The sequence below is a fragment of the Tribolium castaneum genome, chromosome 11 (genome assembly GCF_031307605.1).
Source record: "Tribolium castaneum strain GA2 chromosome 11, icTriCast1.1, whole genome shotgun sequence".
NCBI lineage: Eukaryota > Metazoa > Arthropoda > Insecta > Coleoptera > Tenebrionidae > Tribolium > Tribolium castaneum.
In genome coordinates, this window is record NC_087404.1 from 537,501 (window position 1) to 552,500 (window position 15,000).

A 15,000-nucleotide genomic window follows, 5' to 3' on the forward strand; every position below is an offset into this window, starting at 1 on the left:
CAGGTCCGAACATAAGTTCGGACGACAACGTCCAGACGGCGCAGTACACCAGCGTTGAGTCTCCCAAATGTCCAAGCATGGTAAAACTTGGGCAAGAAGAAGACTCGCAGCAGGTGCATCCTCTGCTGTGGCTTCAGCGGAGCACAAGTGATCCGCTTCAACCCAGCAGCCACGCCCTCCGAACCGCATCCGCACATCCCACTACCCCTAAACTGGATCCCAAGGTACTTCCAAATACTGGACGCATCCACTTGGTGAATCGTGTTTTGTCCCACCCTAAAGGTGGGTTTTGTCACGAGCTTCACTTTGTGGTCCCGTCCGGAAGCCACCAAGGATAAGGCCTGACACTTGTTGGGGTTCAACAAGAGACCGGCTAGGCGAAGCTCCGCTTCGAGAACATCCAGATTGGTCTGGAGTCCTTTAGCGGTGGTCGCGCACAGAACGACGTCGTCCGCAAAAGCGAGTGCCGTAACTTTGGTTGCATCGGTTAGACGAAAGCCCACATCAGTGGACAGCCTCTTCAGAGCCCGGTCCAAGACCAGGTTAAAGAGGAGAGGAGAGAGTGGGTCTCCCTGCCTCACCCCACGCCGCACTTGCACGAAGTGCCTCCTCCCGCCCTCCTCCAACACGGTCTCCGCACTCCCATATATGGACCGGACATACTCCACAAATGGTTGTGGAAGTCCGGCCTGTTCGCAAGCACGCACTATGGCAAAGTGAGAGACAGTGTCAAATGCTTTTGACACGTCTAACGCGGCCAAGTGCAAATGCTTGCAGCATCTCCGGGACATCGTCAGCATTGTGTCTAGGACCGAGAGATTATCTGCGATCCCGTCCACGCCGCTTAAGAAGCCCCTTTGATACTTTGTGAACAAGTCGGGAATGCGTTGAACACGTGCGGATAGGACACGGTGGAAGTGCCGTGCGACTACCGACGCGATCGAAATCGGCCGATAGTCTGCAGGTGTTCGCGGTGCGTCGGTCTTTGGAATAAAGACCGTTCGCGTGCGGGTGAGTTCTGCAGGTAGACATCTCCCCAACAGCAGCACATTGAAAAGAAGGGCAGCGGCCTCCGGTGGAAGCTTGTTCCACACGGAAACCGCTATTCCGTCGGGCCCCGGCGCTGCACCATTCCGGACCCGAGACCTTCCCACCTCCTCGACAGAGATGGGGTCCCACACCCGGCGTGCCAGCTCTCCATGGTCGGAGACCTCCTCCGCCCATCCCTCGACCTCAGCGGACGCCTCCGAAAAGACGCCTCGCCAAAAATCGATGAATGCGGGATCGCGATTGGGAGCCCGATTGGCCCCCTCTCGACGATCACCAAGGATTCGAGCCAAACACGCCTTGGGATCCTTCCGGTACAGCTCCTGCACCCGAGCGTACTCCCTTCTCCTCGCCGTGCGCCTGCTCACCGATGCGCCGTCGACATCTAGGTCGCTCTGATCCCCTCTGGTACTAACCCTTTTGACAGGGAAGACATCCCGAAGCCAGCCCAGCAACTGGCCCGAAACATCCTCCCCATCGCAAGCCCGTCTCGCGATGTCACAGAGACGGTCTCCCTGAAACCCGAGGCGCTGCCAGTCGACCCCTCCGACAAGGTCGGCGACAGCGCCCCTGATCGCCCCATCGAAAGCAGGGGGCTCGGGAGGGTTTTCCCGTTGAGGATCAGGCTGACGAGGCGCATCACCATCACGCAGTTCGGGGAGGTTTATTTGCGGCGCCTGCAGAAATCTCTGGACCAGTGCCTTGTAAGTCGCATCTCTGCGCTTACCTTTCACTGCTTCCAGAGTCCTACCCGGCATGCGCGGAACCAGAAACTGGTTCATAAACCTTACACCCCCTTGCTGGATGGCACCGGCCTCAAGCCTGGCCATCATGGCTGTCTCCTCGTCTGACCAGCGGGCATGAATGCGTTCGATGTCTATTGCGTTATTAGCCTCGTCTGGATGCGCCCTCCGTATATGCAACCCGCGGCCATTGGCGGTGGTAAACGACCGTGCACAATACGGGCATGGATTTTGGGCGGGCTCCCCATCGGCATTCCGACCAGCAGCAAATGCAGGAGCCCCGGCCTGGGGGCCGGGGGGAACTAGAGGATTATTCTTAGAAACCGAGCCTGCAATGTAAAAGCGGGCATAAGTGAGGGGAAGCTGCAAACCTCCCCTCACGCCCAGCCTTGTCCGTTAGCCGAACACCCCGCCGACTTGACCCAGCTGCGCAATCTCCGATGCGACGGAACAAACGACTCTTCATCCCCGTCTGCGGTTTCCCCCATCTCGTTTTACGGAGGTGGAGGACCTACAGACAGGACCCTCGCGGAAGGGGGTTCTAAGTCCCTCCGGTCGGGCGGGCGGGCCATCACGCCATGTTTCAGGACTTACATCAGAACCACACCACGATTCCAAGTCTCCGTCCGCCGCTCTTCAAGAGCGAGCTAGGTTCCATCAGCGATAGATGTCCGTTACCGGCGGGAACCACTAGGAGGTGGACATCGGCGTATCTACGACCCTACTACCTCGGACCAACGCCCGAGTGTTCGAGTCATAGTTACTCCCGCCGTTTACCCGCGCTTGCTTGAATTTCTTCACGTTGACATTCAGAGCACTGGGCAGAAATCACATTGCGTCAACACCCGCAGGGGCCATCGCAATGCTTTGTTTTAATTAGACAGTCGGATTCCCCCGGTCCGTGCCAGTTCTGAGCTGACCGTTGAATGGCGGCCGAAGAGGACTTCCGGACGCCCTGACGGGCGCACCCGGAGCCTCGCAGCAAGACGGTTCCGCGGGAGGCCAAAAGGCACGGGACCGAACTCGGATTCGACATTGACCGCCGAAACGGAACAACGCTTCACCTCGCACAGGCCCGGCACGTCAGCCGCGACCCGCTTCCTCGCCAAGCCCGACACGCCCCGATCCTCAGAGCCAATCCTTATCCCGAAGTTACGGATCCAATTTGCCGACTTCCCTTACCTACATTATTCTATCGACTAGAGGCTCTTCACCTTGGAGACCTGCTGCGGATATGGGTACGAACCGGCGCGACGCCTCGACGTGGCCCTCTCCCGGATTTTCAAGGTCCGAGGGGAAGATCCGGACACCGCCGCAACTGCGGTGCTCTTCGCGTTCCAAACCATATCTCCCTGCTAGAGGATTCCATGGAACTCGAACGCTCATGCAGAAAAGAAAACTCTTCCCGGATCTCCCGACGGCGTCTCCGGGTCCTTTTGGGTTGCCCCGACGAACTCTCTTGCGAGGGCCCGAATTATTAACGGTTCCGCTGCCGGGTTCCGGAATAGGAACCGGATTCCCTTTCGCCCAATGGGTGTGTGCTCGCTTCGTACGTTTACGTTCGAATTAAAAACGAACCAACGACATATCTACACCACATCAACATCGGCTTTCGCCTAGGGCTTAGGATCGACTGACTCGTGTGCAACGGCTGTTCACACGAAACCCTTCTCCACGTCAGTCCTCCAGGGCCTCGCTGGAGTATTTGCTACTACCACCAAGATCTGCACCGACGGCGGCTCCAGACGGCCTCACGGCCAGTCCTTCTGCGCTCACCGCCGCGACCCTCCTACTCGTCAGGGCTTCATGGCCGGTTAATTAAATAACCGACCGCACATGCCGCTGACGGCCGAGTATAAGCACGACGCTTCAGCGCCATCCATTTTCAGGGCTAGTAACTTCGGCAGGTGAGTTGTTACACACTCCTTGGCGGATTCCGACTTCCATGGCCACCGTCCTGATGTCTTAAGTTACCAACGCCTTTCATGGTATCCCATAAGCGTCGATTTAGGCGCTTTAACTCGGCGTTTGGTTCATCCCACAGCGCCAGTTCTGCTTACCAAAAATGGCCCACTTGGCACTCTGATTCGAGTCTCGCGGCTTCATATAAAGTTCGAGCAAGCCGGAGATCTCACCCATTTAAAGTTTGAGAATAGGTTGAGGCCGTTTCGACCCCAATGCCTCTAATCATTCGCTTTACCGGATGAAACTCGTAAGCGACGAGCGCCAGCTATCCTGAGGGAAACTTCGGAGGGAACCAGCTACTAGATGGTTCGATTAGTCTTTCGCCCCTATACCCAGTTCCGACGATCGATTTGCACGTCAGAATCGCTACGGACCTCCATCAGGGTTTCCCCTGACTTCGTCCTGACCAGGCATAGTTCACCATCTTTCGGGTCCCAGCGTGTACGCTCTTGGTGCGCCCTCTTCTCGCAATGAGAATGAGACGCCCCGGGAGTGCGGGGCGACAGCCGTAACGGCCGCCCATCTTCCCTTAGTCCGTGCAAGACGAACTTTCACTTTCATTGCGCCTTCAGGTTTAGTCATGTCCCAATGACTCGCGCACATGCTAGACTCCTTGGTCCGTGTTTCAAGACGGGTCCTGAAAGTACCCAAAGCTATAGCGTCGCAGATCGGCGTTTCAACCGAGTCTGTCCGAGAACTCATTGGCGAACAGCCATTCGTAGACAGAACCGACACCAGGTGCGATTACCGTCATAAACGAACGCGCTTGCCAATGGTCGGACGCTAACTGTGTAGCGGCCCGGCGCCATATGCATACCTTCGAGCGAGTCGACCGGGAAACACCGCGGGTTCGTCCGAAACGGCGAACCGTTCGAACGGGCTCCACCGCGGGCCTTAGATCGACACCCAAAGGATCGCGACGTCCTACTGGGGGAGAAGTGCACGCGTTCGACTTCGGTTCGCATAAACAAAAGGCGCGAACGACGCGTACGCCGTTCGTCGCACGATCATTTAGCGCCGCTATCGAGTCACGCTGAATCTCCCCTTTCGACCTTTCGGGTTTCTCAGGTTTACCCCTGAACGGTTTCACGTACTATTGAACTCTCTCTTCAAAGTTCTTTTCAACTTTCCCTCACGGTACTTGTTCGCTATCGGTCTCGTGGTCATATTTAGCCTTAGATGGAGTTTACCACCCACTTAGGGCTGCACTCTCAAGCAACCCGACTCTGAGGAGAGATCCTCCCGTTATCGGCAACGGTCACTACGGGCCTGGCACCCTCTATGGGCTGTGGCCCCGTTCAAGATGGACTTGGACGCGTCGCACAATCTCGGGATGACGGATCCTCCCTAACACCACATTTCCCGGCGTCCGGTTTCGGCCGCGGGATTCAGTGCTGGGCTTTTTCCTGTTCGCTCGCCGCTACTAAGGAAATCCTAGTTAGTTTCTTTTCCTCCGCTTAATAATATGCTTAAATTCAGCGGGTAGTCTCACCTGCTCTGAGGTCGCAAATATAAATTTGCCTTTATTTTGTCAGACGATAATTACACGTATTCCGTTTATATGGCTGCCTCCAAACAATTTCAAACATCGATCTGACGTCGTTGCGAGAATGTTGTTGTTGTTAATTATAGTGCATAAAATATGCATATAAACAACTTTAACGTCTCGGACACGACGATCGCTTCGTTCGAAATTTAAGCGTTGTGGCTGCTTTTTAATATCGGACGTGCTACGTCTAAACCAACTTGTACCAACAAACTAATAAGAATGTCAGCCGCTATTGCGTTTTAGGATGCCGCGTTATTTTTTATATTGTTTTTATTGTTGTCTACGTTGCATAATATTTTATTATGACAACCGACAATCAATTAACAATTATAGTAACGCGTCATATTTGCACCCAACACGCTCCGACGTAATTGTCTACACAACATTGTGCGCTGTGTTTAAGACAAAAACCGAGCAGTCTTTGAAATTGACACGACCCTCAGCCAGGAGTGGTCCGGGAACAGTATATCCGAGGACCGCAATGTGCGTTCGAAATGTCGATGTTCATGTGTCCTGCAGTTCACAAGTTGACGCGCAATTAGCTGCGTTCTTCATCGACCCACGAGCCAAGTGATCCACCGTTCAGGGTAATCTTTTCAAACAAATTTAAAATATTATTACATAACGCACCGTTCCACATCGAAATCGTTTCATCATCACACAACAACAAAAATAACTACTTAAGGTTATTACAATTGTGATGTATATGTGAGAAACGGACCAATCGAAAGAAACGTTCGGCGTTATATTTTATAATATTTTATTTAATTAAAGTGGCATTTGTTTCTACTTATCGAAAAGAGTATGCAGTTATAGTTTAAGTTTACATAAAGAATAACCCGATGATATTAACGTTTTATAAATACGTATATATATCTATTAGGTTTTTTTTCTCTATCAACTTTGTCTATAAAACTCTGCTCCTTTTGCGATAAGCATTATGTATATTTATTAAATAGAAAATATGTCGAAAAACCAGACGTTTTCTTCAAACAAACGCCACAGCTACAAACTTAATCACAACAATATTTACCAAACAATACAATTGTAGGGTGTTTTGTGTGATACGTCGTTTGGTGGGCATTCTAAGAACGTCCGTCGACATAAAAACGAATCAAAAGAAAAGCACCAGGCAGTGCAAAACGTTCCTTCGTCAGTCGGGCGTATATCATTTAAAACCCACAGAATCTAAAAAAGTTAATAAACTTTTTTATTTAGATTCCTACGGTTCGTCGCGTCGTTAAAGTAAATTATTACTTCGACGCATGCGGAACCCAGGTACCCGAAAACCGTAAGCCTAAGCGTTTATTTTTCAAACATCACTCACCATCGGTTAAGTAAAATGATGGTATGTATAAATGTGTATTTGTATGTACAGTAGCGTATTAATTTTGTTGTTGGTTGTTTCGAGTTTATTTATTATTATGGTTTGTTTGTATAAAGTTTTAGTCTTGTACATAAAGTACAGACGAATAGACAGCCCCTTTTATTTATTAATAAACTCCAACCATTTACAAATTAAATTACAACTACAACATCTCTTTTACACATTAATTATACACCATCTTTATTTTCTTTTTTCCGAAGCGAATACGATGAAGAAAATACGCAAAGACTGGCTTACAAAACCGTAAGCCTAAGCGTTTATTTTTCAAACATCACTCACCATCGGTTAAGTAAAATGATGGTATGTATAAATGTGTATTTGTATGTACAGTAGCGTATTAATTTTGTTGTTGGTTGTTTCGAGTTTATTTATTATTATGGTTTGTATGTATAAAGTTTTAGTCGTGTACATAAAGTACGATCGTATTGGCAGACACCATTATTATTCATTCATTCATTCTTGTTTGTTATTATAAATAACTCCAACCATATACAAATACTACAACAACAACAACAACATCTCTTGCACATTAATTATACACCACCACTGTGTATTAGTACTTTTTTTCGAAGCGAATACGATGATGGAAATACGCTAAGACCGGCACTGCGAAAGCAATAATAAAACGTTAGCACATAACCATCTTTCGACAATATTGATTCGTGTTAATGTTCGAAAAAATTCTTTGAAAACGTCGTTTACGGCACGTTTACAATCGATTTATAAAATAAATCGAAAAACGTAACAACAGATCCGCTTAATGCAAGACGACCCGTTGTTGCTTTTCCGTTCGACGCATAATAAAGAATTTTGTATGAGAATTGATCATCATACGAATAGTGTATGTATGTGTGTTTTTTGTTGATCAGCACAGACAAAATGTGTGTGTATGTGTGACAACTAAACAACAACATTTACACGTTAATGATCCTTCCGCAGGTTCACCTACGGAAACCTTGTTACGACTTTTACTTCCTCTAAATGATCAAGTTTGGTCATCTTCCCAGCAACATCGGCAACGTCGAAACGCCACCGCGCACCGGTCCGAAGACCTCACTAAATCATTCAATCGGTAGTAGCGACGGGCGGTGTGTACAAAGGGCAGGGACGTAATCAACGCGAGCTTATGACTCGCGCTTACTGGGAATTCCTCGTTCATGGGGAACAATTGCAAGCCCCAATCCCTAGCACGAAGGAGGTTCAGCGGGTTACCCGGACCGCTCGGTCAGGGAGGACACGCTGATTCCTTCAGTGTAGCGCGCGTGCGGCCCAGAACATCTAAGGGCATCACAGACCTGTTATTGCTCAATCTCGTGCGGCTAGAAGCCGCCTGTCCCTCTAAGAAGAATTGTTTGTACGCCGACAGTAAAAACCGCACATAGAGACCGGGCGAACCCGGCTCCAGCCGGCATTTGGGATGTCGAAATACGCCTATTTAGCAGGCTAGAGTCTCGTTCGTTATCGGAATTAACCAGACAAATCGCTCCACCAACTAAGAACGGCCATGCACCACCACCCACCGAATCAAGAAAGAGCTCTCAATCTGTCAATCCTTCCGGTGTCCGGGCCTGGTGAGGTTTCCCGTGTTGAGTCAAATTAAGCCGCAGGCTCCACTCCTGGTGGTGCCCTTCCGTCAATTCCTTTAAGTTTCAGCTTTGCAACCATACTTCCCCCGGAACCCAAAAGCTTTGGTTTCCCGGAAGCTGCCCGCCGAGTCATCGGAGGAACGTCGGCGGATCGCTAGCTGGCATCGTTTATGGTTAGAACTAGGGCGGTATCTGATCGCCTTCGAACCTCTAACTTTCGTTCTTGATCAATGAAAGCGTTTTTGGCAAATGCTTTCGCTTCTGTCCGTCTTGCGACGATCCAAGAATTTCACCTCTAACGTCGCAATACGAATGCCCCCATCCGTTCCTATTAATCATTACCTCGGGGTTCCGAAAACCAACAAAATAGAACCGAGGTCCTATTCCATTATTCCATGCACACAGTATTCAGGCGAAGTTTTAGCCTGCTTTAAGCACTCTAATTTGTTCAAAGTAAACGTGCCGGCCCACCTCGACACTCAATGAAGAGCACCGCGGCGGGATTGAGTTGGGCCGCCCTCTCGAGCTAAGCCCACCGGCAGGACGTCCCGCGAAACGCCAGTTAACACCGCGAACGATGAACCGGCGGCGCGGGACACAAATTCGACTACGAGCTTTTTAACCGCAACAACTTTAATATACGCTATTGGAGCTGGAATTACCGCGGCTGCTGGCACCAGACTTGCCCTCCAATTGATCCTCGTTAAAGGGTTTAGAGTGTACTCATTCCGATTACGGGGCCTCGGATGAGTCCCGTATCGTTATTTTTCGTCACTACCTCCCCGTGCCGGGAGTGGGTAATTTGCGCGCCTGCTGCCTTCCTTGGATGTGGTAGCCGTTTCTCAGGCTCCCTCTCCGGAATCGAACCCTGATTCCCCGTTACCCGTTACAACCATGGTAGGCGCAGAACCTACCATCGACAGTTGATAAGGCAGACATTTGAAAGATGCGTCGCCGGTGCGAGACCGTGCGATCAGCGTAAAGTTATTCAGATTCACCAAGTTGTACGATGACGGCGAAACCGCCACCGATTGGTTTTGATCTAATAAAAGCGCTCCTTCCGTCTCCGGTCGGAGCTCTGTTTGCATGTATTAGCTCTAGAATTACCACAGTTATCCAAGTAAATGTGGGTACGATCTAAGGAACCATAACTGATTTAATGAGCCTTTCGCGGTTTCACCTTAATTTGGCTTGTACTGAGACATGCATGGCTTAATCTTTGAGACAAGCATATGACTACTGGCAGGATCAACCAGGGAACTGTGTTTTTGTGTTTTTTGAGACAGACGAGAGAATAAAATACTCATCATCATCGTTTATAAAGATGAAGAATATGCGCGTTTGTGCGAAACAATCTAACATATAAGAAAGTAACGCCACGCTGTTTCTTCTTTTCTTCGTACGATATAGAGATAAATGTATCGTCATCATCGTCGTCGTAGTCGTTAAACACCACAACACATATATCGGTCAATAAAGGCATAATAATAATATTTATAATATTATTTTTTACCTTTGCCGATTTAAAAGTTCAAACATTCTCTTCACTCTTCGCAAGATTGAATGCGACGTGAATTTATGAAATTCTTTCGAATCCATAAACGTTACGAATATTATATAAATATTCTCGCTCGGATATTAGAGAGTTGACGCATTTATTATTTTTGTTTGTTTAAATCACAAACATTTGTTAGTTCAACAAAGTTTGATTGCATAAGGACCGCCAACGTAAGAGAATACGTTTTGCCGCATCCGCAATCTCGCTGTGGGGAACTGGGCGAGCCACAAAATCACAAAATAAAGCAATCTCGCAAGCAAAGCCCTATTCGAATTCGATAGCGGAAATGTGCGATAAACGTCGATAAATTGGAAGCAAATGCAGAACGTATACATAATCGGTCGTTTTGTCGTCGTCATTTATGATAAACTTCGACTAAACCGTTACACCGTTCATATCGCCTCACTCAACGCATCGACACACACCACTACCATATGTATACCAGCGCGACACCGATCGAGGCAGCCGCTCGGTATTGGATGTGCGCACCGCTCCACTGACATAGCTCCACAGGCGACGTCTACCGAAGCGCACAGCTCTATAACTATAAGGCATACACACAAAAGGGAGAAAATATTTTAAATATTGATAATATTAAAAAGTCATATTTTATATTTAAACCATTATAAAATTTAATTATAAAAACGTTTGTTTTAAAAAAAATAATTAATTAATAAAAACAAAATTATTTTAAGCGCCGTACTTCGTAAACGTCGTACTTCGTTCGTCGTATGTGCAAAGTCAAATGAATGCTGTAGTTAGTCGCAGTTGGAACGTCTGAATGTCGTACAACGTAACAATAATTTTGAGTGCCCTAATGTGTAGACGTCGTACTTCGCGAACGTCGCACTTCGTAAACGACGTACTTCGTGAACGTCGCACTTCGTAAACGACGTACTTCGTAAACGTCGCACTTCGTAAACGACGTACTTCGTGAACGTCGTACCTCGTAAAGGTTATGCAATATTAATACACATTTGGTGTATTGCAAGTTGCATTTTAATAAATATTATGCATTTTTATGTTTTAATTTAATATCTAGGCCAAAATACTATGTTTATTTAATTGTTAAATGTGTACGTTTATTTATAGATACGTAATTTACATAAAAATTTGTTTTTTTTTTTATTATATGCAAACTACAAATAAAACATTTAATATTTTCAAACGTCGTACTTCGTGTAAGTTATGCAATATTGATACAAATTTAGTGTATTGCGGGTCGCAATAATATTAATTTATATTTGAACGTAGTACTTCGTGAAGGTTATGCAACATCAGTACACATTAAGTGTATTGCAGGTTGCATTATTATTAATTTATGTTTTCTCACTTTTTACCTTCATATAAAAAAAAAATTTAATATTTTTGGACGTCGTACTTCGTAACAGTTATGCAATATTGATGCACATCTGTTGTGCTGCGGGTTGCATTTTATAAATTTAATGTATTCTTATGATTTACTTTAATGTCTAGGCAAAAAAACACTTTTGATTAGTTGCTGAATGTTTACATTTATTTACAGATACGTAATTTGCAAAAAAATTTGCTGTTTTTTTATTATATACAACACAAATAAAATTCTTTAATATTCTTGAACGTCGTACTTCGTGTAGGTTATGCAATATTGATACAAATTTAGTGTATTGCGGGTCACAATAATATTAATTTATATTTGAACGTAGTACTTCGTGAAGGTTATGCAAGATCAGTACATATTAAGTGTATTGCAGGTTGCATTATTATTAATTTATGTTTTCTCACTTTTAACCTCAATATAAAAAAAAATTAATATTTTTGGACGTCGTACTTCGTGAAGGTTATGCAATATTAATGCACATCTAGTGTGCTGCGGGTTGCATTTTATAAATTTAATGTATTTTTATGTTTTACTTTAATATCTAGGCAAAAAAAACAATTTTGATTAGTTGCTAAATGTTTACATTTATTTACAGATACGTAATTTGCAAAAAAATTTGCTGTTTTTTCATTATATACAACACAAATAAAATTCTTTAGTATTTTTGAACGTCGTACTTCGTGTAGGTTATGCAATTTTAATACACAATTAGTGTATTGTGGGTTGCATTATTATTATTTATTGTTTACGTTTTACTTCATCACTTTGTGAACGTCGTACTTCGTTTGTACTATGAACGCTGCATTTCGTCGCAGTCGGCAGCACGTGCGAATAAACGTCGTACAAGAAAATCACGATTTTGAGTGCCGTACTTCGCAAACGTCGTACTTCGTCTATACTATGTACAAAGTCAAGTGAACGCTAAACCTCGTCGCAGTCGACAGCGCGTGCAAATAAACGTCGTACAAGAAAATCACGATTTTGAGTGCCGTACTTCGCTAACGTCGTACTTCGTCTGTACTATGTACAAAGTCAAATGAACGCTAAACTTCGTCGCAGTCGACAGCAAGTGCAAATAAACGTCGTACAAGAAAATCATGATTTTGAGTGCCGTACTTCGCAAACGTCGTACTTCGTTTGTACTATGTACAAAGTCAAATGAACGCTAAACTTCGTCGCAGTCGACAGCAAGTGCAAATAAACGTCGTACAAGAAAATCATGATTTTGAGTGCCGTACTTCGCAAACGTCGTACTTCGTCTGTACTATGTACAAAGTCAATTGAACGCTGTACTTCGTCGCAGTCGGAAGCAACTGCAAATAAACGTCTTACAAGAAAATCATGATTTTGAGTGCCGTACTTCGCAAACGTCGTACTTCGTCTGTACTATGTACAAAGTCAATTGAACGCTGTACTTCGTCGCAGTCGGAAGCAACTGCAAATAAACGTCTTACAAGAAAATCATGATTTTGAGTGCCGTACTTCGCAAACGTCGTACTTCGTCTGTACTATGCACAAAGTCAATTGAACGCTGTACTCCGTCGCAGTCGGCAGCACGTGCAAATAAACGTCGTACAAGAAAATCACGATTTTGAGTGCCGTACTTCGAAAACGTCGTACTTCGTCTGTACTATGTACAAAGTCAATTGAACGCTGTACTCCGTCGCAGTCGGCAGAACGTGCAAATAAACGTCGTACATGAAAATCACGATTTTGAGTGCCGTACTTCGCAAACGTCGTACTTCGTCTATACTATGTACAAAGTCAAGTGAACGCTAAACCTCGTCGCAGTCGACAGCGCGTGCAAATAAACGTCGTACAAGAAAATCACGATTTTGAGTGCCGTACTTCGCTAACGTCGTACTTCGTCTGTACTATGTACAAAGTCAAATGAACGCTAAACTTCGTCGCAGTCGACAGCAAGTGCAAATAAACGTCGTACAAGAAAATCATGATTTTGAGTGCCGTACTTCGCAAACGTCGTACTTCGTTTGTACTATGTACAAAGTCAAATGAACGCTAAACTTCGTCGCAGTCGACAGCAAGTGCAAATAAACGTCGTACAAGAAAATCATGATTTTGAGTGCCGTACTTCGCAAACGTCGTACTTCGTCTGTACTATGTACAAAGTCAATTGAACGCTGTACTTCGTCGCAGTCGGAAGCAACTGCAAATAAACGTCTTACAAGAAAATCATGATTTTGAGTGCCGTACTTCGCAAACGTCGTACTTCGTCTGTACTATGTACAAAGTCAATTGAACGCTGTACTTCGTCGCAGTCGGAAGCAACTGCAAATAAACGTCTTACAAGAAAATCATGATTTTGAGTGCCGTACTTCGCAAACGTCGTACTTCGTCTGTACTATGCACAAAGTCAATTGAACGCTGTACTCCGTCGCAGTCGGCAGCACGTGCAAATAAACGTCGTACAAGAAAATCACGATTTTGAGTGCCGTACTTCGAAAACGTCGTACTTCGTCTGTACTATGTACAAAGTCAATTGAACGCTGTACTCCGTCGCAGTCGGCAGAACGTGCAAATAAACGTCGTACATGAAAATCACGATTTTGAGTGCCGTACTTCGCAAACGTCGTACTTCGTCTATACTATGTACAAAGTCAAGTGAACGCTAAACCTCGTCGCAGTCGACAGCGCGTGCAAATAAACGTCGTACAAGAAAATCACGATTTTGAGTGCCGTACTTCGCTAACGTCGTACTTCGTCTGTACTATGTACAAAGTCAAATGAACGCTAAACTTCGTCGCAGTCGACAGCAAGTGCAAATAAACGTCGTACAAGAAAATCATGATTTTGAGTGCCGTACTTCGCAAACGTCGTACTTCGTTTGTACTATGTACAAAGTCAAATGAACGCTAAACTTCGTCGCAGTCGACAGCAAGTGCAAATAAACGTCGTACAAGAAAATCATGATTTTGAGTGCCGTACTTCGCAAACGTCGTACTTCGTCTGTACTATGTACAAAGTCAATTGAACGCTGTACTTCGTCGCAGTCGGAAGCAACTGCAAATAAACGTCTTACAAGAAAATCATGATTTTGAGTGCCGTACTTCGCAAACGTCGTACTTCGTCTGTACTATGTACAAAGTCAATTGAACGCTGTACTTCGTCGCAGTCGGAAGCAACTGCAAATAAACGTCTTACAAGAAAATCATGATTTTGAGTGCCGTACTTCGCAAACGTCGTACTTCGTCTGTACTATGCACAAAGTCAATTGAACGCTGTACTCCGTCGCAGTCGGCAGCACGTGCAAATAAACGTCGTACAAGAAAATCACGATTTTGAGTGCCGTACTTCGAAAACGTCGTACTTCGTCTGTACTATGTACAAAGTCAATTGAACGCTGTACTCCGTCGCAGTCGGCAGAACGTGCAAATAAACGTCGTACATGAAAATCACGATTTTGAGTGCCGTACTTCGCAAACGTCGTACTTCGTCTGTACTATGTACAAAGTCAAATGAACGCTGCATTTCGTCGCAGTCAGAAACAAAGCAAACGTCGTGCAATGAAACAATAATTTTGAGTGCTGCATTTGTGAGCGCCGTACTTCGTTTGTTACTTTATGGTCACATGAACGTCGTATTTCATCACACAGAGCACCATACTTAATGCACTTAAATGAACGTTGTACTTCGTACAAGTTAGGCAATATTAATACACATTTGGTGTATTGCGGGTTGCATTATTAATTTACAAAAATAGCTATGATTTTATATACAACTAAAAATAATTCATAATATTTAAACGTCGTACTTCGTAACAGTAATACAATATTTAAACAAATGT

At 45.6% G+C, this 15,000-nt stretch overlaps 2 non-coding genes and 1 pseudogene across 2 annotated transcripts; all 3 read right to left on the reverse strand.

The window, feature by feature from the left end:
* Positions 1-5,261, reverse strand: part of LOC135267379 (large subunit ribosomal RNA) — a 7,845-nt pseudogene extending 2,584 nt beyond the window's left edge.
* Positions 5,262-5,737: 476 nt separating this feature from the next.
* On the reverse strand, positions 5,738-5,894 carry LOC135267383 (5.8S ribosomal RNA). The gene has a single exon (XR_010335803.1). It is a non-coding gene; the product is annotated as a 5.8S ribosomal RNA (ribosomal RNA).
* Positions 5,895-7,613: 1,719 nt separating this feature from the next.
* LOC135267396 (small subunit ribosomal RNA) lies at positions 7,614-9,536 on the reverse strand. Its single transcript, XR_010335816.1, has one exon. It is a non-coding gene; the product is annotated as a small subunit ribosomal RNA (ribosomal RNA).
* Positions 9,537-15,000: the final 5,464 nt, after the last annotated feature.